The sequence below is a fragment of the Drosophila guanche genome, unplaced genomic scaffold (assembly GCF_900245975.1).
Source record: "Drosophila guanche unplaced genomic scaffold, DGUA_6, whole genome shotgun sequence".
Taxonomy (NCBI): domain Eukaryota; kingdom Metazoa; phylum Arthropoda; class Insecta; order Diptera; family Drosophilidae; genus Drosophila; species Drosophila guanche.
This window is the reverse complement of record NW_022995751.1, coordinates 5,177,141-5,186,430: the sequence shown is the minus strand read 5'-3', so window position 1 is coordinate 5,186,430 and position 9,290 is coordinate 5,177,141.

The following is a 9,290-nucleotide window of genomic DNA, read 5'->3' as shown; positions in this document are numbered from 1 at the left end:
ACGCGCACGATATGCTAATTTACACAACGGCCCTGCCCCCTGTCCCGGCACTACCTCTGTTAAAGGAATTGCAGATGCGAGATGGCGATGGAGTCGCGGCCTCTGCCTTGTTGTGGGCGATGACACGATGGTGGCCACGCAATGCTGCTGCCCCAATGGGCGCTGGCACTGTAAGAAAATTCGCAAGTAAACCATTAAAAAGGAAACATAAAGTTTCTTCAGAGATTATGATATTTTACTGTACTCATTTCTCAAGTCATTTTCATTGACTTTAAACAATTTCTACAACTCTGGACCTCTGCCAAATATCCCTTTAAAGCTCCTTCCTTTAGTTCCTTCTTCAGCTATTTTTCCATTACATTTTCTCCTTCCCCAAACGGAATCCTCTACCAAACCAAATACCTCTCCTTCTTTCTCTCAGTGTATGCCTGCTGATCGATATCGGTGTGCAGAAAAATGTGGTAAATACAAGCAATCGAGTTGTAATAAATTTTCAAGTGTAACGCACCCGCGCCCCAAATGCAAACAGCAAAAAAAAAAAGGAAAAGCAGAAGAGCCACAGAGAAGAGACTCGACTCCGATTCCGAATTCCGACTTCGACTTGTTGCACGCATGTTGACACACGCATGTGGCGACAGAGTGGAGACAGAGAGGAAGCAGCGTGAGGCAGGAAACAGAGCAAGGAGTGGCAGCTGAAGGGGACTGGGGGCAAGCGTTAGAAAGGCCGCTGATATCTGGCCAAACATTTCACCTGTTTAGCCCCCGAGTCGAAAGTTGCGCCCGAGGGGCCATTTACCATTTACCACATGCCTCATGCCGCATGCCGCATGCCGCATACCCCTTGTCCACATGGCCCCCTGTCCGTTTGCCTCTTTTGCTAGTTGTTCAGTTTGCTGCCACAAAATGCTCCCGCTCTGCCCCGACCCGCGACCCGACTGCGTTGCGGTTGCAACCACTTAAATATCGACTGCCTGCTGTTGCCCGTTGCATGCAACAAGCGTCAATCACCCGCACAAAACTGAATATAAAAGAAATCCACAACGAGCACAGGAAATTGTTAGTTTGGGCAGTCGATACTTTTGATACTCTGTAAATATTGATGGATATTTGGGGATAGATATGGGATATGGTCAATCGATAAATGAGGTTTATGGTGCATGCAAGATATACTATCCCTCTGTGGTATCAGATTTGTTTGAAATATTTAAAAAATAAAGAAGAAACTAAATTTTAATTTTATTTTAAAAAAATTTTCAACATTTCTTCGATTATTTCTCTAAACATTGTAGGATATAGCTACCAAAACTTATTACGATTTTCCTTAGCTATAATAATACAGGTAAAACTAAAGTTTATTGAGTGAATTTTGCAAAGAAAGTCACCGAGGCGCACTGCTGTATGACGCGCCAAAAAGTTTAATCAAGAAAAATCAAGAAAACATGAAAGATTATTTACAAAAAACCCTTACAAATTCACGCTCCTATGATCATATTTTACAGAAATAAAGATTCTCCCTTATATTTTTATAACACAAACCTGCATATTCTCTCCTTCGAAAGAGTATTTTGACAACTGCAGCAACCGTTGCCTGTTTTGCTATGGAAAATTGTTGATTTGCCGCTTGATTGCGTGCGTGCCAGTGCTCCAGAGAGAGTGATAGAGAGAGAGAGAGAGGGGAATGCAGTAGTGGGAGGAGTAAGCTGCGGTTACCGAGTGTATAGGGTAGAGGTAGAGGGTACCCTCGGCCGCTCTCTTGGGGGCACCTGCACACCTGAACGACCATTTGGGCGATTATAGAATTGCACTTGGAGTCGAGACGAAACAGCAAGAGTCGAGTCGAGTGTCGATTATCGATAGTGTTTGAGTGTGTGTGTGTGTGTGTGGGGAACTCAACGGGAAACGTGTTAAAGAAAGTTGTAGGCCGCCCCAAGGGTATCGATCCATTAAATGCTTGAAAAACGCCACCTATTGTCGGAACAGGGAGGTATAATTTGGAGAAGGAAAATACTTTAAAATAGCTTCATTCCTTAGCTGTACCTATGCCTACCTTCCGATCTGCTGTCATCCCTGTAGTACCTTTTCAACTCTTCCCTGAATACCCCCTTCATTCATTCCTTATGGCAACCCTGAGTTACTCCTGTCCTTCTCTGACCACTGATATGTGTGGTTGTACCTCCCTGGAACACTCGTGGAGGGAGCTCGAGCACTTTTATGACACACATTTTAATGCCGGAAGTCTGCCCCGTGGCGTTCAAAGCGGGTCAGTGGCAGGCAGCAAGCAGCAGGCGGAGAAAGGAGAGTGGCGTGTGTGGCACCCAACCGGGTGACCAGAGCCTGGGAACGGAAGCTGCTCTGTCAGTCTCACATCCCAGCACCAGCGGCAAACAGTCATTAACAGCTCCACCAAACAGAGCCAACAAGAGCCAAGAGGCCAGCAGCCAGCAGCCTGGTGGTAATTAAGCGTCCTTTTTTTTGCTTGCCACAAAAAACTTAAAGCCCATAGCCCAAACCCCCAGTTGCAGTAGCAGCTGAAGTTGCAGTTGCAGTTGGAAACGAGCGACGAGAGACTCCACGTTCATCCGTCAGGTGTTAATGGAAAATTTGCATTTTCGTTTAAAGTTTTTCACTTGCTCGGCTCGGCTCGGCTCGCTTGTGCATTGTTAATGCCGTGAGACGCATCGATTGGTCATGAACGCTGGTTAATTGAATGTTTAAATGTTTAAATGTTAGACAGGGATCGGTGAAGGGTCCCACCAAATGCCAAAAGCACACACACTCCACTCAATTGCGTTTGGCGATGGTTGTAAAAAATGTTTGTGGCCCATGGCCCATGGGAATGCTCGAAACTTAGAATGAAATATATTACCTATTGATTTCCTCTTACCTTCAAACCACAAGGCCGTTAAACACAGCTGTGCCGGGAGTAACGTATAGACGCTGCTTTGGGTAGGCTGAGCTCTATTGATAGACTGATGAGAACCGGAAAAGCGTTAATCCTAAGTGTTAGTGTTGTTGTTGAAGGAAGGGAATGACGGATAAGGAATAGACAGTGTGGATATATGTACAACACATGGACTGTTCATGCCATTCTTTTGTGGAATGTTTCCTAAATAAAAGTCAAACATTTGTAATAATTCAGATCGTAAATACTTTTTCTTTATAAGATTTGTTGCCATTACTTTAACATACAATTTTCTTTGGTGCGGAAATGTTGTATAACAGATTAGCAACACAGTGTTGCATAATAATAATGTTTTAAAGTGTTGTATAACAGTTTTGTATACCAGTTTTTAAAACATTTTATCACAATTTATGGTATAACAGTTGTATGTATAACAGATAATTGGAAAGTAATTGCAACAAAGTGTTGTATAACAGTTTAGTATACAATTAATGTAAATAAATGTTTTATAAGTCTTGTATCGCTATTTCTTGTATAACAGTTGTTTGTATAACAGTTGTGGGAAAGTTTTCTACACTAGTTTTAAACACTGGAATCTTTGGTATAACAGTACAGTTGAACAATAAATTACCCCTTCCCCATCGTAATTTTCTTCCAGAATATTTTTTTCTTTTTCTTCCTGCCCGTCGGATAATTGTCTATGGAACCCAAATGAAGCTTCGATTCCGCTCCTTTAAAGCTTCCTTTAAACGATCTTCAATCTGTTATAAAACCTCATAAAAGGAGGCACCGTTTTTTGTATAGATTTTTTTGCTCTGATTTTACCGGGAAAAGTGCCCAACAATTATGAGAGGAGGCAGACAGCAGGCAGCAGTCATCAGTGGAATGCCATCGCATGGCCATGTTTCGTCATCCTGACGTTCAGTCCTGTTGCCAGCTAATACTCCTGTGTCTGCTGCTGCCTGCTGCCTGCTCCTCCTCCTCTTCCTCCTCCTCCTGCTGATGCTGCAACAGCAGTGGGCGATTATGCCACAGCGATAAGCATATTGGTCGTAGAGCAAACGCGATCCAAACTGCACCGATTGGGGCCTGCACCAAAGTGGCAAGAGCAATTTGTAGTCGAGTGAACGTGGCAGCGACCAAAACGGCAGCTAAAGATTTTCAGGCGCTTTTTTTATAGTCGCTCGCTGGCTGGCTGCTGCTGCTGTTGTCTGCCGCTTAATTAATAGACAGTCCGCGAGTGTGCTGCACCAGCGGACAGACAGACGGACAGACAGACGGACCACTTGCCACTTGCATATGATCAGAGTGTGTTGATTGGTGGCATACAACATCAGCGGGGAGGTGAAGCGGTGCTGTCTGTCTGCTCTTGGTATCGTGTTCGTATCTCTCGGCCAGCGGCTTTTATGGGCCGTTGTGTTGACAATTCTTGCCATATGTGCAACGGCCTTCGCGGCCGTTCTTGTCGCATAAATCAAGTGGCAGAAACCAGCCTGCTAGGGGGTACAGGAGTTACATACGTTGCAGCTGCAACAATCGCCACAAAACGAATTGAATCGAAATTGCGGGTGTTGTTCGTTGTTCCTTGTTCGTTGTTCGATTTTCAATTTTGTTATTTCCCAGCCTGCCACAACGGGTTTTCCGCTCAGGCGACCTTAGCAAATATGCAACAAAACTCAGACAATTTATTGCTCAGCCATCAATGGAAGTCAATGAGTCGCCGCCAGAGGCAGGCATACACACACCCCCTGGCCACCTGGCCCCCTGCCTCGCAGCTCTCGATAATCGTGTGTGGGTGTATCTGGCAGACAACGGCTCCAACTCCAACTCCAACTTCAACTTCAACTTGTAGCTGCACCTGCCGCTGACGTTGCAGCTGCAATCGCTGCCTCACTGCAACGCATGCAAATTTGTGATTAAGGTCAGCAGGCAGCCAGCAGCCAGCTGCCGGCGCATCATCATCAGCAGACTCCAGCTTCAGTGCAACACTGCAACACATCTCCGGGGTTAAGTCTCGAGAATGTTTGTCTATTTGACTGTCTGTGCCTGCAGGGGTATTGTGGGTGTCTGTTGGTTGCTGATCGAGCAGGGGCCACTGGGGCCAGGGGGCAATCGTTTGTCAGACCCGCGGAATTGCGCAGTCACAGAAAAGACAGACAGGGGGAACCAGAAGAGCTGCATGAATGATCTGCAGAAGAGGTGTTCCAGGAACGCATTAAAGAGGTAAAACTTATCCTCTTTTGCGAACTGCTAAGCAGAAAGCTGGAACACCTTTTTGGTTTCATTTTTAGCATTAATAAAACAAATATTTGATGCACTTTTTATGCTGTAAAACTTGTGGCTAAAAGGGGAAAGGAGTGGGTTATGTCTAATCTCAATTCTTCAATCTCAAATGGCACTTAAAAAATCTACAAATCGTTTAGCAATTTTGTGGCTGCAATTCATTTTTCATTTGTTCTTTGAGAGATGCTATGCCTTTCCATCCATTTCAGAGACAATCTTGCCGGCTCTTAACGACAAATGACATTCAGAAAGCTATGAATTTTATGGTGCCCCTCGCGCAGCATGAATGTAGAGGAATCGATTGACAAGGGGGGTGGGCAGAGAGGGGGAGTGGCAGGTTATGCGGGTGCCAGACCCACTAGATCCCAGATCCCAGACCCCAGATCAGCAACCACCTTCTGTCTGCCCGTCTCCCTGTCTGTCTCTGCAAGCAGGTTTCACCTGCCTCTAAAGCAGCCTTCGGTCGGCTGTGTACCTCTCTGTTGGCCACCTCCTGTCTCCGCTGCGGCTGCTGCTGCGGCTGCTGCTGCGGCTGTGGTGTAATTAATGCAGCAGCAGCTGCGCTTTGCCTTCACATCTCCGCCCCTCTGCCACCGGTCCCTGCCCACCGCGCTGTGGTACAAGTCTTATCTCCGTGTGGCAGATCGAACAAGAAAAGAAATCTTTTATAGTCTTTTGCGGTTTGTCTTTGAGTCACATTTTGGCATGCATTTGGCATCGATTTAGAAACGTTGCCCCGAGTCCCGATCCCCCCGATCCCCCCGATCCCCGTTGCAAAAGATCCAAAGTGGCACCGAGTGGTGCGTGAGTGTGGGAATCTCATGTGTCCTCCCTCTGTGACTGTCTCTGCTGCGGCGGGTGCAATGAGGAGCGATTCCAATCTCCAACATTTCTTGGCGTCGGTCGCTGCCAAACGGAGCGCAACACCCGCCGCAGACGACCGATTGGAATCGGATTTGTTGCTGGCTGCCACCTCCTACTACTACTGTTTGCTGCTGCTGCCACTTCTCTCTCAAGTTTTCAGTTGAATTTTTAGCTTAATTTCTGAGACTGATGCGATGTTGGCGATAAGGAACCAAAAACCTGGCATTTCATTTGCACTTTTGCAGCATCCGAAATGAATGCAAAAACGACAGCAAAAATTGATGAATGCAACCAGAGGCAGAGGCAGCAGAACGAAATTAAAGGCAGTAGCAGCGCTCTGCTGTGGTGGCATGCAGCATGAGGCATGCAAATACTTGACCAAGAATGCTTTTGTCTCTGCCCGTGTCATTGTGCCCCATCAGCATCAACATGATGCGAGTTCCGTTCCGTTCTGTTCCTGTCGTGCGGCTCATAAAACGCCAAAAGGAAATGGGTTTAGCCAAAGGTTTAAGGATACGGAGAGAGCAGATACCCTGGAATGTTGGGGTAGTGAGGGTTGAATAGTTGGGAGAGAGAAAGGGCATTCCCTGTGAGGCTTTTGTTAAGGTTTAGAGAGGCTTTCTTTAATGCAAAGAGGGACTAAGACCAAAATATTTCCCTATTTCTGTAACTCTTTTTGAATTCCAATTATTCTCTTCGTTTCTGTAGTCATAAAGTATATCGGAAAGGACTGATTCTACTTCAGATATAATTCCTTTCTTCTCATTCCTTACTTAACATGTAGTTTCCTTGCTATTATTGATGAAATACTTTCAAAATATTAATAAAAGACATAACCCAAAAAGCTCCTGAGAATTTTCTACCATTGTGTAACACAGCAGTGCCCCTCGGTTGTTTCTGCGATTCCTTGAAGCACTTTCTTATAAATAGATCAAAATACACTAAGACTTTGTTGAATTTTCTTTGTTTAAATCGTTGCAACTATGACAGAAATTTAGTTAACTTTGAGCTTAGAATTGTCCTCCCAAAAGTCTAGAATTTCCTTATATTCCTGTATTTCCTTTCCCTTTAAGCTCCCACCCATAACAAATCTTTTCTGCAAAACCAGCATACCCATTTCTTCCCGAAAAAACAATGGGAAGCCCTGAAGAGTCCTGGTTCAAAAAAAGTGCTTCCAATTTGTGCGGCTTGTCGTAAAGTGTTTCTGTTGTTTTTTGCGCCTGCTGCTGGCACTGTCTCTGCTGCTGCTGCTGCGGCATTCATTTGGTTTTTATGAGCCGAGGAGGCCAGCGTCGTTCTTCTATGTGCCCTCTGACTTGATTAGAAGCCACGACCAGGTGCCACAAGAGGCAGAGCTAGAGGCAGAAGCCAGAAAGCCATGAAGTCAGGACAGCCATGAAGAAGCCTGCTTAGTCATGTCATTGGTGTGGCATGTCCTTTGTTACTCCTGTGACTGGTACCTCCTGTTTTCTGTTGATTTACGCGCTGGCTTATTGCTTTTTCTAGCCAGCAGCAGCACCCACCCAGTGATGGGAAAGACAAATTGTTTGGGCGAAATTTTGGAAATATTCTTGGGCCACATTAATTGTGCGATTAATCTAGGATTAGAGACTGGCTGTCTGCTGTCTTTCTTCTGCAGATCAATGGTCTATCTGCTTCTGCAGCACATTGTGTAAATCAGCAATTGGCAACGCCTTTTCCCTCTCTCCTCCCCCTGCTGCCGTGTGATTTCGGTTTCTCTCTTGAGTGAATGATGGAGAGATTGCAATCGGTTGGAAGTCGCTGATTGCAGCCGCCCGATCATCGCAGCAGCACCAGAGTTATATTGTGGCATATATCAATATCAAACTGTGCCACACACACAACAAAAATACGCAGCGACAGCCACCTGCATCTGCCACAAATGCTTCTGGTGCTGCATCTGGGGGAACTCCAGCAGCGGCGCGAAGCCTTTATTAAGTTGTAAAAATGAGTGAAAGGAGAACAAAAGTGAAGCCACAACGAAGTGGCAGTACACTTTGAAGCTGCTGCGAGTGGCAGACATGCACCGCGTGTGGCATGCACCTCTGAGAGTAAGAGTATTCGTGCCACAGCAGCAGCAGCTGCTGCTGGTAATTGATTACCAATTGAAGGTACCAGGAGGGGAGGGGCTGGCCCTTGCAACGCGGATCTTCCATTAAATTGCAAAACTGAAGATCAGGGCCACGGACGCACCTGAGGTTACGCATTGATTGCGCATACGCAGCGTGCAACGTGCAACGTGCAACGTGCAGCAGCGTTTTTCCCACCAGCGAGATATGAAAACAATTTTTAATAATTGACAATTAAACTAACGATAATTGGCAATAAATATTTAAGGCTGTGACTGTGACTGGTGTGTGGCTCTTCGACTGCCACAATTAATGGCGCGTTTTAGCCATATAAAGCGAGGGCCAGCAGCCAGCCAGCCTAGATTGAGCCTCAAACGACTCATAGTTCAAGCCACCATTTCAGCCTTAGTTAGAGTCACAATTCGCTGCTCATTTCTGTGTCAAAACGTCAACTGGCAGCGCCCATTGATGCGGCTGGTGACAGTGTGAGAACCTTTGCATTGATGTTCAAGCTGAAACATAACTCAATTAGCGTGGAGTTTCGCCAGCCGATAAATCAATCAAACGCTCAAACACTGGGCAATAATCGAGAGCACTGAACAGAGGGATAAGCCAGCGAGAGAGTGGGGAGTGGGAGAGATGCCAGTCAGGCAGCCACCCCGCAGCTTTGGCACTCCAGCTACTCCGCTGATGATTTGCGTGTTGCATGGCCATTTCTCAGAGGCCAACATCCGGTGACTCTAGATGGTGCAGGCAGCACTACCCTCCCCACCGCTCAGCTGCAACTTCTACTCCTACTCCTACTCCTTGGTTGAGCGCCAGACCCACTCCCACTCCAGGTTGCTCTTCATCTGTTCCTCCCACTCCTGCTCCCTCTTCTTGCCCTGCTGCTGCCCCTTCTTAAGATCTCTTTCAAAACTTAATTGAAACATTTTTGCGTAAGCGGTCAGACAGGCCAACTCCTACTCCTCCTGCTGCTGCTGCTCCTCCTGTGACATGGCACCTCACCCACGCACCATTTTGTTGCACAGAGAGCGAGAGAGAGCCTCCTGCTTTTGCCATGTCACAAATTGAAAGCTACAAGCGGCAGAGTACACGATTTATGTGGGCCGGAATGAACAGCTCCACCGGGGGGAGCACACTATCAAAGG